Source organism: Hemicordylus capensis, chromosome 3 (genome assembly GCF_027244095.1).
Source record: "Hemicordylus capensis ecotype Gifberg chromosome 3, rHemCap1.1.pri, whole genome shotgun sequence".
NCBI lineage: Eukaryota > Metazoa > Chordata > Lepidosauria > Squamata > Cordylidae > Hemicordylus > Hemicordylus capensis.
This window is the reverse complement of record NC_069659.1, coordinates 285,715,403-285,733,970: the sequence shown is the minus strand read 5'-3', so window position 1 is coordinate 285,733,970 and position 18,568 is coordinate 285,715,403. Positions and strand designations below refer to the sequence as shown.

At 43.9% G+C, this 18,568-nt stretch overlaps 1 long non-coding RNA gene across 2 annotated transcripts in view; it reads right to left on the bottom strand.

Moving 5' to 3' along the window:
- The window catches only part of LOC128351547 (uncharacterized), a 44,466-nt gene extending 31,346 nt beyond the window's left edge, over positions 1–13,120 (bottom strand). The window contains exon 1 of one of the 2 annotated variants that reach the window (XR_008319857.1): positions 12,941–13,120. This is a non-coding gene — a long non-coding RNA (uncharacterized LOC128351547). The remainder of the gene's footprint in view (positions 1–12,940) is intronic. The other variant, XR_008319856.1, reaches the window with a different exon arrangement.
- Between the last annotated feature and the right edge of the window lie 5,448 nt (positions 13,121–18,568).

The window sequence follows — 18,568 nt, the reverse complement described above, 5'->3', positions numbered from 1 at the left end:
AATGACTTATCAGAAAAAGAGGATACATTTAGAAATAACAGTTTCTTTGCACAATCTTTCAGCTTGCTATAAATGCTAAGTTTGCATTACTATTGCCAGAAGAGAGCCTTTGTTAATCAAATCTAAGTGTCTCATAACCCTGATTTTAATGGAACTTACTCCCAGGAAAGTATGCAAAGAATTGCAATCTTGGAACATCACAGGGATTTGGAGTTTGTAGCAAGAAACATTTGAAAGTAAGTGTTATAACCTTTCTTTCTCCCCTTTAAAACGGAGACTTTTACTCAAAATTTTCATTGAACTTTTTGGGTCAACTTGAGAGCTCTAAATAAAGGAGCTTATATTCCAAAAATCTGGTTTCATCATGAGAGTGCAGCTTTTTCAAATTTTGTAGGGAGAAAATTTCCATGTTTTGGCTTGGAAAAACTGCCTGTCCCAAACAGACTCTTGCCTATGAGAACTCATGCCAGAAAAAAGTGAGTCATTAAGGTGCACAGGACCAGTGTTCCCTCTAACATTTATCATATGTGTGTGGAATGAGTTTTGGTCTGTGTGGCAGTATCAAGGCAGTGTATATGCATGTGCATTCAGAGTGGGGCCTTCCTGATTCAACCTGAGCGGGATCTAAAATTAACTAAGCAGGCATCAAAAATATTGTGCACACACATGTACATACGTGTATGTCTAGAAGTGTGAGCACTGCAAGATATTCCCCTCAGGGGATGGAGCCGCTCTGGGAAGAGCAAAAGGTTCCAAGTTCCCTCCCTGGCTTCTCCAAGATAGGGCTGAGAGAGATTCCTGCCTGCAGCTTTGGAGAATCTGATGGAATCTGATGAGACTGCTATCTGTTTTGAAAACACATACAATATTGCTGTGGTATCATGGTGAGATTGGATTTCACAGGTGTGGGCCCTAACAGGGGGAGTGTGCTTGGGAGGCAGATGGTGCATATGTGTTGAGGAGGCTGGAATGTGTGTGGGGTGTTATTTGGTGTGTACATCTTTGGGGTGGCTGGGGGAACAGATCAATACTTGGCTGGTAAGCCAAATTGCTGTTTGTGGACTCTTGAATGCAGATGTCTCAACTGAACATGTATAGATTGGAGACAGGGCCTGTCTCTATTTTCTTTCTCATTTCTGTATGCGTGACTGGATATGTTGTAACAACACGGCAAATAGTGACTGCTCTGGGCTCCTTAGAGGTAGAGCGGGATATATAAGTTAAACAAACAAACAAACAAACAAACAATTCCCAAATATCAGAGCACCAGTTTCCATGTGATTGCTGTTATGACTTTTGTTCTGAGTAGTGTCTCTGACTCTGATCCCGAGGAAGTTGGACTAGCACTGGATCTAGTCCCAGGCCCCAACAACAGGCCAGTGTCTGAAAGACCCCAGAACTGGACCCTCCCCAGACCCCACCCCGCAAATAGCACTGTCAGTACCTGTGCCCCCTGAAGAGCCAGCATATTCCTTCATTTGCATGCCAGAGCCAACAACAGGCTAGGTAGGAAAACAGGAGGGAAAGCATCAAACTCAAGTACTCCTTTAAGGCTTCCACTCTCCAGACACAGAGCCCTGGAAGGTAGCCTGAACCGAGAGTTATTTAAGATCTCAATCTGTCTCCAACTGCTGTTGAAGCAACTACTCCCATGGAGCTGTCTGTGGTGCTGCGACCTGACTTGCCACCTTCCAGATCTCGTAGGATGGCATGGATAAGGCAAGACAAATGCAAAACAAATTCAGCTTGGGCCTATGTTTGCCACAGAGGCCAAGAAGTCCCGAGCCTGCTCTGAGGAGCCTCTGCATTATATCAAGATTGTACATATGGTGCACAGCAGTAGGTGGGCAAAAGGGCAGCACATTCGCAGAGACGCTTCAGCGTCCCTCTAGTGAAGGGTTTTTGTGAGTGTTACAGGGGGAGAGGGTACAAATGCTCATAGTGATTTTTGGCAATGTCTACCCCCCTAGAGATGGAAAATAGGTGATAGCATTGTGCACTTACAGATTTTCTCTGTTTTATTACCCCTACTTTTTCTCTGTGTTATTACCCCTACTTTATCCCTACCATCAAACTGTTAGGGTAAAATTGCTCCATTTTTGCACAGAGGAAAGGATTAGGGTCAGTGTTGTGCTCTCTCCATGCAGTAATCTTTGGAGAACATTCCTGCCAATTTGTATTTCCACTCCCTCTGAGAACACTGATGAAATGTCATAATAGTTTTTGTGTTTTTAAAACTTCTAAAAGCTGTTAAAACAAATTTGGACAGTGCATGTCTGTTGGTCAGGGCATTCATAGCATTATAACACACTGAAAACTGGAAGTACTGCTTTGCTACCACCCATTTTCCGTTTCTACAGGTGTAGACATGGTCAAAAATCACAATGAACATTCATCCTCCCAGATGGTACCAACCATCTCAACCGACTCAAACACTAGGGGACTGATTTTCTCTTGTTTCCCCTCACTGCAAAAGACCTTTCTGCTTGCAAGAATATGTTCTTGTATCGCACAGCCATTAGGAACATATTTCTGCAAGCAGAAAGGTCTTCTGTAGCAAGAGGAGAAAAGCAAAAATTGCTCCCACTTGACCTCCATGCCCACCAGGTTCCACAAATTGCCTTTGCACGGGGATGCTGAAGACTCCCTGCAAGTGCACAGCCCTTCTGCCCACCTATTGCTATGCAGCAAGTGGGCCACTAAATTGGGAGTGCTACTTAGACTGCCTTCGAGTGCTCAGCTGGGGATGCTTCTTTTGCATAGGGCTGCATGGGCTGTACTAATGAGCAGAACATTAAGGGGCATATTGCAACCACAGAATAATCATAGATCTAGTCATATCATTTTAATTTTTAAGCTGGAAACCAGGTAATTAACACAGATATATATTGATAAGAGGACATATCAATCAGAAGTGACAAATATACCACCTGTGATTTATCATTTACTGTTTATCATTTATCATTTAGTGTTTTATCTTGGGATTTTGTTATGTAGGAAATATGTACAGTTGTGAGCCATCTCCCTTCAAGCCTTCCTCAGGACCAACCTTTTCTGTGCAATAATGGCATACTGTTATTCCTTATTCATGTGTAAAGTGTGTGTGCAGAGCTGCAGTTTAAACAAGTTGTTCAAGTAAGAACTAATCAGCCTACTTTCCTTTCACTGTCTCTACATCTGGACTAAATTTGGTGCAAATCGAGGTCCACAAGTTAGATCTCTTGAGCCTCAAATGTTCATGTGTCCGCCATCTTGGATCAGGGTGGATGTCATCATTACAAACTGAACCATTGAGATGTCCCTCTGTGTCACTCACTACAGCTGCTCCAAATTTGGTTCAAATCAGTTAGACATTCCTCAAGTTAGGCCACTTGTGCCTCAAACATTCACGTGTCTGCCATCTTGGATTGGGGTAGACGACATCACCACAAACTACACCACTGAGGTGTCCCTCTACAGCTGCAGCAACTTTGGTTCAAATCAGTTAAGCAGTTCACAAGTTAGCCCACTTGTGCCTCAAAGGTTTACGTGTTTGCCACCTTGGATCGGAGTGGGTGACATCATCACAAACTACGGCGTTGAGGTGTCCCTACAACTGTACCCGATTTGGTTCATATTGGTCCATGTGTTGCCAAGTGGATGGTGCTGGTGGTGGGGAGACGGGACCCATGGATACAAACATAGAATGCGGGGTGATCTCATAAGCCTACTGGAAAGTAGGCTAAAAACAGCAGAGGATCTGATCTTGAGTCCTGGGAAGGCCCAAGATCAAATCCCCACTCAGCCATGAAGCTCACTGGTGACATTGGACCAGTCATAAGCACTGTTCAGACATTCTATAAATGGGTACAGTGTACTCAGGTACACACTTGCCTTGGCTGTAGCTCCCACCACCACACTTCTGTCCATGCTCTTTCCCCCAGTCAGATTCACTTTTTATATCAGAGCCTGGATGAAAAGACTGCTGGAGCAAGAAGGGTGGGGATGGGAGGGTAAGAAGTGGATCTGCTGCCATCACATTTTCCTTGCCAACTGAAATGAAGTGTAAGTACATGTAGCACTTTTGCTCATGTGGAGTCACATGATATGGTAGGAGGGACAAAACACAGAACCACAGAGTATGATTTGCATAAGTATGATAGGCTGAATTCAGCTCAGTGAGAACTGCAGAGCATAAACTCAGCTCATGTATCTCTGCAGTCAAATACAGAAGAACAAAGAAGGAGAAAATCACCTAATGGGATGACTGGAATGGAGAGCCAAACAGGAAACCGTGCCAACACTTCACAAAACACGCAAATACTGATATGTGTAAAGCAGCATCAGTTTGACTCTAGGTCTTTTTGATAAACCAAAGTGGCCCACATTCTCTGCAGTGCCCTTCAGGAACATATTGCTGGCAGTGAATGGGGCTTTTGCAGGGAGGGGAGAGATGCGAAAATCACTTCTCAGTTCCTGCATGATGGGGTGTGGAGCAACACTGCAATGCAGTTAGTGTCCTGGCTTCCTGTGAAAGTAGAGCTCTTGTTCTGCCCGCATAAAGCTGCAGAGAATGTGGGCCTGTATTTTTACAAAGAAATCATGGCTATTCCAGGCAAAAAGTCGGGCATCTCCAACTACCTGTCTGATATACGTACCTGCTTGTTTTGCATTTCTATTTCTAACTATTCAGATGTGAACATTTTCACACCCACCCCACCCCACGATTGCTAGAAATTTTTCAAAGAAATAGCAAGAAATCCAAGCAACAAGTCTCCCAACATCATAACTAGTTGTGCCCCCACACCTTAACTTTTACAACTTTCTCCTCTCTGGCCTTTTCTTGTCACACGTCCGTCATTACATTTAGAATTCTGCCACTAAAATGTTTCTGCTTTTCATCGCTCAGTCCACATACTGCTGCCTGTCTCCTAAAGGTCCCTAAATTGGCAATTAACAGCTTCAGCAGTATGGAAATATTGTCACATTGATATGGAAAATGGTATATGGTCAACCCTCCACCCACCAAAGGCTGCTGTCCCAATCTGATCTCCCCCTGCCCACCATCAATTCAAAAATATGCAGGGGAGTCTAAAATTTGAGGTATAGGGAGTTAATCTCTCTGTGCTTTTTATTGCATTGATTGTATTTTATTTAGTCTATTGCATTTTGATGTGTTTTAAACTGCTTTGGGGTTTAAGCAAAAAAGCAGGATATAAATTTAAAGAAGAAAATTAAATTTAAAAAATGTTAAAATCCAAGAGCTCCCTTAATGCATGTACATTAGTCTTCAGATTTTTTAAAAAATAGGCAAGGGTGGTTGGTTTTTTGCTATGTCAACTTCCTTTCAAGTTAAAGTATGAAAAGTGTTTTAGTTATAAGAACTGATTCACCCAGAGGAATGGAAAAAATAAGTAATCCTCAACTATTTTTAAGAATAAAGTTACTTTCTAATGCAATTCTACGATATGATATGATGAATATTTATATACTGCTTTTCAACAAAAGTTCCCAAAGCAGTTTACATAGAGATAGATAGATAGATAGATAGATAGATAGATAGATAGATAGATAGATAGGCTCCCTGTCCCCAAAGGGCTCAAAATCTGAACAAGAAACATAGACACCAGCAACAGCCACTGCAGGGATGTTCTATCTGTGTTCTATACAGTGCCCAGTATAGTGGTGGCATTCAATGACGATAACAGTTATTATTATTATTATTATTATTATTATTATATAATATTTGAGTCACCAGAGATAAGGACAATCACACATTATCAGTTCAAACAAATTATTACATACAGGTGAAGACAAGGATTGTAAATAGAACAATATCGGACCTCTGAAAAGTGTAAGCATGCATATGTATTCAGTACTTGGTTTGGGCCCCTTTTGCAGCAATTACTGCCTCAATGCAGCGTGGCATGGATGCTATCAGCCTGTGGCACTGATGAGGTATTATGGAAGACCAGGATGCTTCATTAGCAGCCTTCAGCAATTCTGCATTGTTTGGTTTCATGTCTCTCATCCTTCTCTTGGCAATGCCCCATAGATTCTGTATGGGGTCAGGTCAGGCGAGTTTGCTGGCCAATCAAGCACAGTATACTGTATACTTTTCAGAGGTCCGATATTGTTCTTTTCTTCAATCCTTGTCTTCTTGGTTCCATGTAATATTCTAATTTTCTGGGATTGTGGATTTGGGGTTTTCATGAGCTGTACGCCATGATCATCACAATTATAACAAATTAAGGCTTGACTTATCTCGCTTTGCATGTAATGCGTCTGTCTCATATATCAGTTTCACCTTTTAATTTGCATTACTGAAATTAATGGACTTTTGCACGATATTCTAATTTTCCGAGTTTCACCTGTATGTCTGAATGCTAATAATTTGTGCATAGGTCACTAAAGGGGTCTATTCAACTGTAATCTATAGCAAAAAGTAGTATCCTGTTTTTGTTTCAGCTTAAACATACAGCTAAAATTATGATCTTAAAGAATGCAAACTGTAAATGCATCTGATCATTATATTTTCACCATGGGTCAGGGTTTGCAGAAATGGGATCAGTCAGTTTCTGAAAGGAAAGGCTGCAGGGATACATCCCCCCACTCATCAGCTAGCTCTGGGTGGCCTCCCCCAGACCCCGGCCACCCCTCACCCCCATGCTGAATTATTCCTTCCATAGATTCCAACCTATGATCCTCCATAGCTGTCCTCTCTCCCACATAGCCAAGCACCTCTGGAGGTGACCCTTGTCTGAGAAGAACTGCTGTCCCCCTCCTGCTCTCATTGCTATGGATGGTGAAGGCAATGATTTGATTAAGCCCTGGCTTCACCTGATGGAGACAGAGCCAGCCAGATGCAGACGGAGCTGTCAGAATAGGGCTGAGGTGGGTGGGTGGGGACGGTATACAAACACATTTCCCAGGCCCATCTGTGCCATCCTTCTGTCCACATTGCTGTCTCCCTGCTTCTCCTAAACACCCTATGGTTCAGAATCCCACCTGGAACTGGGAATCTCTCCAGCCTCTGTGTGTGTGTGTGTGTGTGTGTGTGTGTGTGTGTGTGTGATCTTGCTCCTTCAAGGTGATCTGACTCGATTAGTGCACTGCTAGCAGGGAGAGCTGGCCACGTGTGCATGTGAGCTTTCTAGGCCTCCTCCTTGCTCTCTCTTTTCTGTCTTAATTGGAACCCTCCGAGACCAGGCGAAATCGCATTAGCACCAGGCCCCGGCGCGCAAAGCCATCCATCTTTTTTTATTACAGCGTAATGGGGCTGCTCGCGAGGCGGCGTTCGATTTGTCACAGGCCTCGTTCGCTGATAACGGGCATTTGTCATCACTTTCTGCCTGTGTTAATGTCATCATCGGCGAGCTGACAGCCAGGCCCGTCGAGGGAACGCTGGCGACACAGCACATCCGTCAAGCTAATATTTCCATGGCTGTGGGGACTGGGCAGGCCATGGACACACATTAAAGCACTGAGGAGGGGACGGGAGAGAAAACACCATTGTCATTAATTAAAATGTTAGGGTGGATGTGCAGCTACGTGCATGCCGTCAGCTCGAGTGTACCATGGTGAGTGTGAGCGTGACATGGCCTGCAAGCCTGCGTACTAGCGTGTGGTTGCGTGGTCCCTATTAACAGGCACCGGCTTGAATCGTGAAGTGAATTTAAAAGCTATTTGGGACTGGGGAATCCGGAGCATAGCGAGTAGGAAGGTCATTGTTAATAAGGGAGAGAGGGTGTGTGTAAGCAAGCGAGAGCATGTGCATCTATCCGCTCCACCCCTGGAGTGTGTTTGCTTCTCTGCCACATTATTGCTGGTCATTCACCGACATCTTAGTGTTAGATATTTGGCAGCCATAGCTCCATTCAACCCCATAATGTTAACTGAAGGCTGCAAATGAGATTTTGGGCAAGTATAGATTGAAAGGACTTCTGTACCAAAAGGACAGGTTTTAGGCTTCATGCTAGGCCAAAGCAAAATGGATTTGAATTCCAAAGCCTGTATGAAACTGTTGTGGCTGGCAATGTTAATATAGCAATTCAATCAATCTTTATTATCACAGTCACTGATCACTTTTATATTGGGGCAGGGGATAGGGCAGTACAAGGGTTGCAGGACAGGATGAAAGGCTGTTTTGGCAGAACTGAGAGACACAGAGCTGCTGTACAGTAACTGTTCACAAAGGCTTCAAGCTGGAAGACCCTGGTTCAAATCTCAGCTCAGCCACTGAAGTCACGGATGGTCTTAAGCAAAGCACTTTCTCAGCTTCAACATCACCTGACCTCCCCTTTGTAATATGGGGATAATCAGAGTGGCTTGCTTTATTGGCTAGTAGTTAGGATTATTATTATTTTAATTAATTTTTAATTTTACATTTTATATCCCGCTCTTCCTCCAAGGAGCCCAGAGTAAGTACTACATACTTAGGTTTCTCCTTACAAGAACTCTGTGAAGTAGGTTAGGCTGAGAGCGAAGTGGCTGGCCCAGAGTCACCCAGCTAGTCTCATGGCTGAATGGGGATTTGAATGGGGATTATTATTAATTACATTTCTATACTGCCTCATACCAATGTCTCGTGGCAGAATACGAAGTGCTTTGAGCAGCCAGAAAAAATGCAATATAAATGCTCTAAAATTCCGAGGAAGGAAAGAGTTGTCAAAATAAAGGACAACTAGAAACAAAGGACTTTGAAATGAGAGGCACAAAGGTGGAGCCGAAGGACTGGAAGAGAAGACAGCTATAAGGAAATTAGGTTTCTCTTACCATCTGACCTATTAATTTTTTACTATAATTATTTTTTAGAATATTTATATACCACTTTTCAACAAAAAGTTCTCAAAGCAGTATATGTGGCAAAATAAATTAAAAGGTGGCTCCCTGTCCCAAAGGGAGACACCAGCAACAGCTGCTGGGAAGGGCAATTGCTCTCCCCCTGCTACATATAAGAGAGCCCCCACTTTAAGAGGAACCTCTCGGCCAAGTTAGCAGGGATTTTTAAGCAGCCGTTTTCCCTTAACCCTTAAGATGGACAATAACTTGCATCAATGGCCATATGTTAGGAAAAAAGGAAACTGCCTTATACCAAGTCAGACCACTGGTCCATCAGAATAGTTTAGATCAGCTTAACTGCAACCAAATCAAGACTAACTGGAGAATGTTAATGGAGATGTTCTCCATTGCCACTGCTGCGGATATGGCTTAAGTTGCAGGAAACCTGACTGGGTTACACCTCATAGACATATACACCTGGAGAAGTAGGCTATTGCCCACTAAAGTTCATGTCACAATAGCTAGTCCATGAAGTTCAGACAGCAGGGTGGGAGCCCTGGGCGGCCACCCACACGATTGCCGGCTCCATGATGGAGCCGGCCGGGGCTCGGGGGAACGGGGGCCGATTGGCCCCCAGAAGCTCCAGCATGCTCCGCGCGAGTGCACAGGGCATGCTGGCGAGACCCCCGGAGCTGGGAGGCAGCTTTTTGCCTCCCCTCTGGGGATCTCCTCGTGAGTAGCTGTGGTGCGGAGGCGCGCCATGGCTCCTCACAATAAAAAAACTCGGGTTTGTGGAGTGCTCGCTCCACAAACCCAGTTTTAGACGCGGGCTACTTGAGTGGGCTACCCGGCTACTTGAGCAGGCTAGCCCGATTTTCTGCAATCGTGTGAATAGCCTCTCTGAATGTTTTACATATAAATACAGGTAGGAGCTACACAGCTTGCACTTTAGCACTTTAACACAGACTACCTGCCACCACAGCACCACAGATTATACTTCAGTACCTAACATATGAAGTCCATATATCCCCTTTTATATTTTGATACAAGACCAGCACAGGAATGAGGATGACGATTATTTATATGGGAATCAAGTGCTTAGGAAAATAGACCAGAGCCATTGAATAGTCTGAAGCAAAACTCTTCCACAAACAAAGGGGGACAAGATATTTGTTTAGGGAAAAAGGTATACTAACTGGCCTAGAATAGCTGTTCAGGGCCGCATAAACAGGGCAGAATTCTTGATTACCAGTAGTCCAATAAGAATTATAACTCGTTTCAGAAAGGTCTATGCATTTTCCCTACGGAGACTATCAGTGGTTGTTAGATACCATAGCTACTAGCTGCCAGACCCACCACATTTGAGAGAGTATACCTCTGACTGCTAAATACAGGGGACCAGTGTTCTCTCTAATTTTTTTATCTGTGTGCGGAATGAGTTTTGTTTTGGGTGGCAGGATCAAGGCAGTGTGTGCGCACGTGCATTCAGAGTGGGGCTTTCCTGATTCAACCTGAGCGGGATCTAAAATTGACTGAGCGAACAGCAAAAAACATAGTGTGCGCATGCCTTAGAGGGAACACTGCAGAGGGCCTACAAAGGAGATGACAGTTGCCATCATATCAGGCTTGTGAGCTTACTATAGGATGTGGCTGTCCACTGTTATACATGTAGACGAGCATATTACCTTCATAGCAAAACTAGGCTCTCTCACTACATGGGCACATTGGAATTCAACAAGTGTCCAAACTGAAGATATTTCTAAGAGCATGTTGCTCATATTATTTAGAGCTAATCAAAAAGTGATTAAAGTACATTTAAAAAGGGAACTTCAAAGCTGACACATGGGAGCGAGGGGCTGTCTGATCTAGTAGAATACAATGGATGTGTAATCTGTGTAGAATATGAACAGCCGCCTGGTCTGGCATTTCCTAATTAACCTACTGCAAATAGAACAGGACCTATGAAAACTTACAGCCAGGACTGAAACAGTTTGGATATTACAATAAAAATATTTCTATAATTAATAAAATAGCATATTTCAACAACTCGATGACAATGCTTCTTTATGAGATCTGAAATCTAGAGCATTCGCAAGCGTGTTGGAGGTTTAGCGTTTATAAGTTAAAGCAGAGCAAGAGAAGAGGGAAGCGGGGTCAGTTTGTGAGGTCTGTAAGCCCCTATTAATAAATATTATTTGTTGTTATTAAGTACTATTACTGTATTATTAAATATATTAAATACTGTATTATTACATACTATTTGTATTTGAATTGATCTTCTGAGTTGCTTGGTTCTCCAAATTATAAATTTTTTTTACCTCAACCAATAACACCACAAGAGAGTCTGCAGAAATGATTCTTGAGGGTGGGAAAAATCATTCTGTTCATTGTAACTACAGGTCACTGGCTTTACTCTCTGCAGTCTTTGTACCACTGACAACATCACCACCTCACACAATTAAATGTTGTTAAGGAAAACATGTGGAACACAGGAACATAGGAAGCTGCTATATACTGAGTCAGACCATTGGTCCATCTAGCTCAGTATTGTCTACACAGACTGGCAGTGGCTTCTCCAAGGTTGCAGGCAGGAATCTCTCTCAGCTCTATCATGGAGATGCCAGGGAGGGAACTTGGAACTTTCTGTTCTTCCCAGAGCAGCTCCATCTCCTAAGGGGAATATCTTACAGTGCTCACACTTCTAGTCTCCCTTTTATATGCAACCAGGGTGGACAAGTCATGCTCGCTACCACAAGATCAGCTTTCCTCCCTTAAGGCTACATAGTAGTCCTAGGCTGTGCCTGTATGGGTGGTTTACTGCTTTATATAGTATTATATACATTTTGGAACTAACCTGAAACAAACAGCTTTAAATTGTCCATTTAACAATACAGTAAGGCTTTAAATAGACATATAGCTTTAATTTGTGCAATATTACACTTAACTCATCCCCCGAGTCTGATTTAATTTTAACTGTTATTTTTTAAAATAAAAACTTAATATTTAAGCACTTTTAAAGATAAATACAAATCTGATTTAAACAAAACATCTTTTTACATTTTTTTTTTAAAAATCACTTTTTATCCGCTCTGCTATATGATGAGCACCCAGACCCTACTTTCCATCTCTCCATTTAACCTAAACAGTAATTATATGACCGCTCATCCAGCCTCACCGCCTGCCTTGCCTGAAATGTCCTCTGAACACCTCCAGTTTGAATGCAAGCATAACCACCATCTGCCAATCCCAGCACATACCTGGAGTTGGCCCATGAAGTAGAGGTAAGATGGCTGGCTGAAGTGCTAATCTTTCCTCACATTCTGTGCTTGGGGAGGGAAGAAAGCCTGGAGCCCAAACAGCCCAAGGGAAGGGCCTTTGGCAGGGCCCAAGCCTGAAGCAGAAGATATATGGAAACGTTTGACTAGAACTCATTCTAGCCTGAACTGAGCTATTGCAAGCAAGCATCACCATGAGGTAAAAACAGAAGCTAAACGGCTATCATTCATACTTAAGAATGTTTATGCAAACCTAAGTCCCACCATGCATATGTTAAATTTCTATTTATTGGTGTCCAGTTCTTATAACATTTGCCAGAGCCAAATGCACAGAGCTCTCTAACTCCCCATACGGTAAAACCTCTAGTACATTTAAGATTCTGGGGGTGGGGAGCAAAAACCTCTTTCTTGCCACCAAAGAACCAATGCCATTCGTTTAATCCTCATAAGTAAAGTGCCAAATGTAGGCCTAGAGCCCTTAGTATATGAGCCAATTTGAAGATTTCCATCTCTCTCACCTCCCCCTCTTGAGGTGGGAATGGGTGGACATCCACTTGTTTTCTTTTAAAAGGGGGGGGGGGGGTGGGGAGGGGAGTAATCGGTTTTGCTACCTTTTCTTTTAAACAGGAATCCAGACAGGAGGAAAGCTTGAGGAGTAACTCCTCACTTAAAGTTTTTTGGTGGGCAGAAAATATAGGGGGCGGAGGAAGAGAAAATACATTCAGGGGAGCTCAATAAAATGAGGGAAGAAACTGCTCAAATTCTTGAGGGTAATCTGCACCCCTGCTTTTAATTACTTGCAAAATCTCAAGGAGCTTGCAAGTGCTCACAAGGAATAATCAGAGCCCAGGTGGTAGATTCTGCATTTGTGCAAGCACCCCCTCCCCCACCTCAAACACCCTTACCTTTGTCAGGGGTGGGTGGAGAACAACCCGTGGTGAAAAGGAGTACCAGCTCCCAGAAAGGCAGCTCCCTACAGAAGTTGAATTGCTTCTGAGCATGCTCAAAGATGTCATTTCCTGCAAGAATCATGAGATCTACCTGGAGAAAACAACCAATTCCATTGTGATGGGAAACTACATTTCTGAGAGTGCTCAAAGGCATCATTTCTAGAACTGTCTACTTTAGAGCCAGTGTTTCTCCCCACTAGTGGTTATCTGCCTTCATAGTGGTAATGGAGGTGGGGTTGCTTGAAAAGGGGTGGGGTGTGAAATTGCAAGCCATTTTGAGCTATTTTGGACTGGGGCTTCGTAACTGAGAAGACCCAAGGCCTAAATCTAGGATCTCATTAAATTGCTTCTTAAAACAAGTGCTCTCGCATATTGGCTGTTCCTATGTGGGCGTGGTCATCATCCTTTCTGACAAGAAAGGATAAATGCATCTGTAGATGCAAAACATTTTGCCTGGAATTATTTGGAATTCAGACCTACTCCTTGGTCTTGTAGGAGTGAGATGTACACTATAAAGATGCACCCCACTAAAATTACTATATATAATATAATATAATATAATATAATATAATATAATATAATATAATATAATATAATATCCTGTCCTATACTATACTATACTATACTATACTATACTATACTATACTATCCTTCCTCTAAGGAGCTCACTATGGTGTATGTGCCTGCCATCCCTTTTCATCCTCACAACAAGCTGGGTGGTAGGTTAGGTCGATAGACAGTGAATCGACTAGTAAGCTGTGTGGCAGAGGGTCAGATAGATGTCACTGGTCTCTGCTTCATTCATATATAAAGCAGGAGTGAGGGGCTCTACTCTTTACCTGAGAAGGAGCATTTGGGAGGGCATGAATATTGATCCCCTCCTCCTCTGCACTCCATTGCTTTAAGCCGAGGTTCTTCAACTAAGGTCCACAGATGTTATTGAACATCAACTCCCACCATCCCCAGACACAGTGGCCAGGTCATTGTGCTTGGGGATGATGGGAGTTGTAGTCCAGCTACATCTGGGGACTCAAGTTGAAGAACCCCAGCTTTAAACAATACTCTTTAAGCCCAGCTTACACATTAAATGAGCCAAGTTCAGGGCCTAACTACATGACATTAGGCCTGTCTACCAGACTATGGGAAACACCTATATTGGGCAGCAGTGATATAGGAAGATGCTGAAAGGCATCATCTCATACTGTGCGGGAGGAGGCAATGGTAAACCCCTCCTGTATTCTACCAAAGAAAACCACAGGGCTCTGTGGGCGCCAGGAGTCGAAATCAACTTGACAGCACACACTTTACCAGACAGGCTTAATGTGGACATGGATCAGAAGTGGTCTTTTTATCTCTGAAAACTGGCCATGGAGGCCCCCAGTCCAGGAATGTGACATGTGGTGAATAGGGGTTACCACTTTTCCCCTGCTTCATTTTCACCCTCAACCACCACCCCAAGTGGCGATTTGCCCTGAAGCAATTATTTTCAGCAAACTGTCAGTTCAGGGACAGCTTACTACAGGGAGGGGCAATTTTCAAGGTTTAAGCTGGATTACCGTAACTCGCTCTACGTGGGGCTGCCCTTGAAGAATATCCGGAAACTGCAGCTAGTGCAAAAGGCGGCAGCTAGTGTTTTATCCGGAGCTGCCCGATGGGAGCACATCACACCCATTCTGAAAGAGTTACACTGGCTGCCAGTTTGTTTCCGGGTCCAATTCAAGGTGCTGGTTTTGACCTTTAAAGCCCTTAATGGTTTGCGTTCTGGATACCTGAGGGACCGCCTGCTCCCAAGGGTTGCTGCCCGCTTGACGACGAGGTCATCTGAGGGGGCTCTGCTCCAGGTGCCGACAATGAGGGAGGCTCAGCTGGCATGCACTCGGGACAGGGCCTTCTCTGTTGCTGCCCCCAGACTGTGGAATGCTCTCCCAGTGGCCATTCGCTCCTCAGACTCCACCACAGTTTTCAGAAAGCTTGCTAAATCTTGGCTTTTTATCCAGGCTTTTGCATGATTGTTTTTATTGCTGCTTCTATGTGTTTTTACCCATGTATAGTTTTTATGCTTGTATTTTATAGATTTTAAATATGGTTTGTTTTTATATTTTTAGCTTAATATTTTTATTGCCATTTTATTGTATGTTTTTTAACTTTTGTAAACCGCCTTGAGATTGTTTTTAATGAAAGGCGGTATATAAATCCAACCATCAATCAATCAATCAATCAATCAAAGGGTGCAGGGGTAAAGCATTAAACTGCACACCACATTCCTGAGACAAATTGGGACCCATGGCTAATTTTCAGAAATAAAAGGACCACTAATAATCCACTTTCATGTTAAGTCCATCTTGTAAAGATGGGTTCCATGTCACATGCAAGTTGGTCTTCAAATATAATGGCTTAAAACAATGAAACAATGAGCTAAGGAGGGGGAGGGGGCAGGTTTTTCTCCTTTGGTATTGTTTTCAATTTAGTTTCCCCTTCCCGAGTAGAAGATTTTCACAAAGATCCCATCATACTATTCGAATGTCAACCAGTTCAGTTTGCCATGTCTTTTCTTCAATAGACTGGTGTAGTTAGGGGAACAGGGGTGGGGGGGCGGTTTTCCCCATCCCCACGACTCTTCCCAGGCACATGCCAGTGCCAGTGATGTCCCTTACCACACACAAGGAGGCATGACCAGAGCCCCCGGACGGCCCATGTGAGCCCTCCAGAGCTCATTCTCAGCTGGCGTTTGCTGATTTCCCTCTAGCAGGAGAGAGAAAGGAAAATAGATGCACACAGCTAGCAAACGCTGTCTGGGAAATGAGTATTGACTTGGAGGAGGGTAGCCGAGACAGGCAGCTCCCAGGAGCTGGGCAGCCCAGGTTCCTTGAACCCATCTGCTCTGTATTAGTTCCACCCCTGGCTCAATATCAGTAGTGGTGGTCTTTAATTTAAAACCATGGATGCTTTGGTGCAAAGAATGGAACCCTGTGAGTAACAGGGTATACCTGTCTACTGTAATGTAAACATGACTTGTAAGGTTTGTTGAAAGAATGGCAGTTTTAGGAATGCCTGCCAGAATTTTGGGTTCAGGATTGGGACGTGATGAAATCACAGTATGCATGCCACTTTTTAAATGAATGGGCAGGCAAATGAATGGTGATTATTTGTAGTCACAAATATGGCATATTCATATAATAGCCATGAACGTGTCATGTATGTCACACACACTTTGTGAGCACCTTTCAGCATATAGTGAAGAGCACACATTTACCGTATTTTATGGACTATAAGACTCACTTTTTTCCTCGAAAAATATCCGCCAAAATTCAGGTGCGTCTTATATGTTTTAACAGTTTAATATGTTAAAACTCTGAAAAACTGGATTAAAATTAAGGTGCGTCTTATAGTCCATAGCGTCTTATAGTCCGTAAAATACGGTATTCATTTTTATTTCTTGGGCTCCTGCCCTATTTCTTGGCCTGCAGTCTAAAACAGTAGAGACTCAGTAGGCGTCTGCCATCTGCTTCTTCTCCTCGTTTCAAGGCCAATTCTGTCATCATAGTCCTTTGCAGGGAGGCCGCAGGATATTCCCCTGGGCCCACTACCACCCTCCCTTCTTCAGCCACTTTGCCTGCGAGGCGCTTTAAAGGTAAGGGGGGGACTTTCCCCTCGCCCCCTTCCCTGCTGTGTGGCATTCGGTGACCTTACCCTGCCCCGCATAGCAGCGGTTTTTAACGAGAAAAAAGGGCGGCTTTCTCCCTCCACCCCTACCCTTGCTGTAGTGGCGGGGGCAGGAAATCCTTGGCTGCCTGTGGGCGGCAAGAAGCTTAATCTGCCCCTGGGGATATTACTTCCTTGTAGTAGCACTCCATAAGCAGTAATGTTTAAGAGCACCTTTCAAATATTTGATTTAACTGTGATTTAACTCTATGCTAGCATCCCACAGTCCTGTGGCTGGCCCTGATACGGACATTTCTCACACAAGCAGGCCAAACCACATGGAAAACATGGAAGTACTGCCACATGGAAATCATTTTGCTGGTCTTATGGGAGGCCTAGGGTTGTCAACAGAAGCAACCCTGGAGTTGTTTTTTACCCACAATATTTTCCACAAGCTCAAGCCATTGAAACCTCAAGGACTGCTTTGAGTAGTACCTGGAGATTGATGCTGATTCCTGAAAACTCCAGGCCATTCCCGGAGGGTGGCAACCCTAGTAGGGGCAATAGCATGAGCCTCGGAGGCAGGAGATGAAAACATGAGATGTTTACAAATAAGAAATAGCCATGTACCCCACCCTACCCTCTTTTGACAGATGTGACACAATCAGTACAAATGTTTCCGCTTGTCAAACATCGCAGCTTACATTACTGTTTCAACAGCACTTGTGCAATACTGTCTGTTTTCCTGTATTCAAATGATAATCCTTCATTGGCCATGGGCTCCACCTAACCCACCTTTCCCTGAATAATCATGATCTTCCCATTGACTGTTTGCTCTTCACAATTCGGTTTATGAGACAAGGTAACACACCAGTTCATAAATTGAAAGGTAATTGTGCTTCTCATCAGGAAAGTCCATTTGTGGCAGCAGCAAAGTGGAGAGAGCTGCAGATGGGGGGGGGGGGAAGCCACCACAGTCCCCTCCCCCACCTTCCACGGTGTGCTAACGAGTCCTTCCCCCTCCCCCTTTCCTGAGCCAAATCTGTGGAGATGATAAGTTCAGCATATCCCCAGACGGGGAGTGTAAATGCTTGTTCTTTGTAAATGAAGAACATAATTAACATTAAATTAAGGTAATACAAATGAAGACAACCCAGAGCCTGACAGGATGAGTGTTTGGGGAGGCAGTACGGAGAAGTGATTCATATTTTTAATTTACTGTGCAAATAGACTAGAGGGCTGAGGGTGGGGGGGGGGAGAGGGGGAAGGGCTATCTAAGTGGAGTGGGGATTCCCCCCCCCACTGTTGTTTTGCTGTGCTTTAAGCACACAATGACTATTAAAGTCAACTGCCCATATAATGGGACATCTCCTACATGACTGAGCTCCGAGAGGCAGGTTGGTGTAGCAATAAATCCTTTTAGTGCTGTCTGCTTGGTACACAACCTTGGGGGAGCAGCAAGAGATCACTAGGTAAATACACCTTCCACCACAAAGATGTCCAGGGGAAAGTACCATCGGCCTCTGCCCATCGACTGGAGTGGAGCAGAGGCTTCCCTGCAGCACTTCAAAACTTGAGATAGCTCACGCGTAATGACTTGGACACGGAACCGCTCCAGAGGTTCTTGGAATGCATACACATTCTTTTTCCAGTTTCTGATTTATCTTGCCTGCCTAGCATCCACACAGAAATGCACACCACTCCTAAAGCTGCTGGGCTGAAACCAAGCAAGAACCAGCCTGGCCAAGAAGTGCTTATTAAAGAAAACAGTGACTGAGGCATACATATTAGGAGGCACACAGCTGATTATCCCTTGCTTACCAAGGCCTGGTATTGATCATGTTTTTGTCTAAGGAACAAGTTTTCCTCATTCCATGACACCTAAAAAAGTATTCTGGAGTTTGGAGCAGGCTTGTATGATGACCACATGAGAGTTACTAG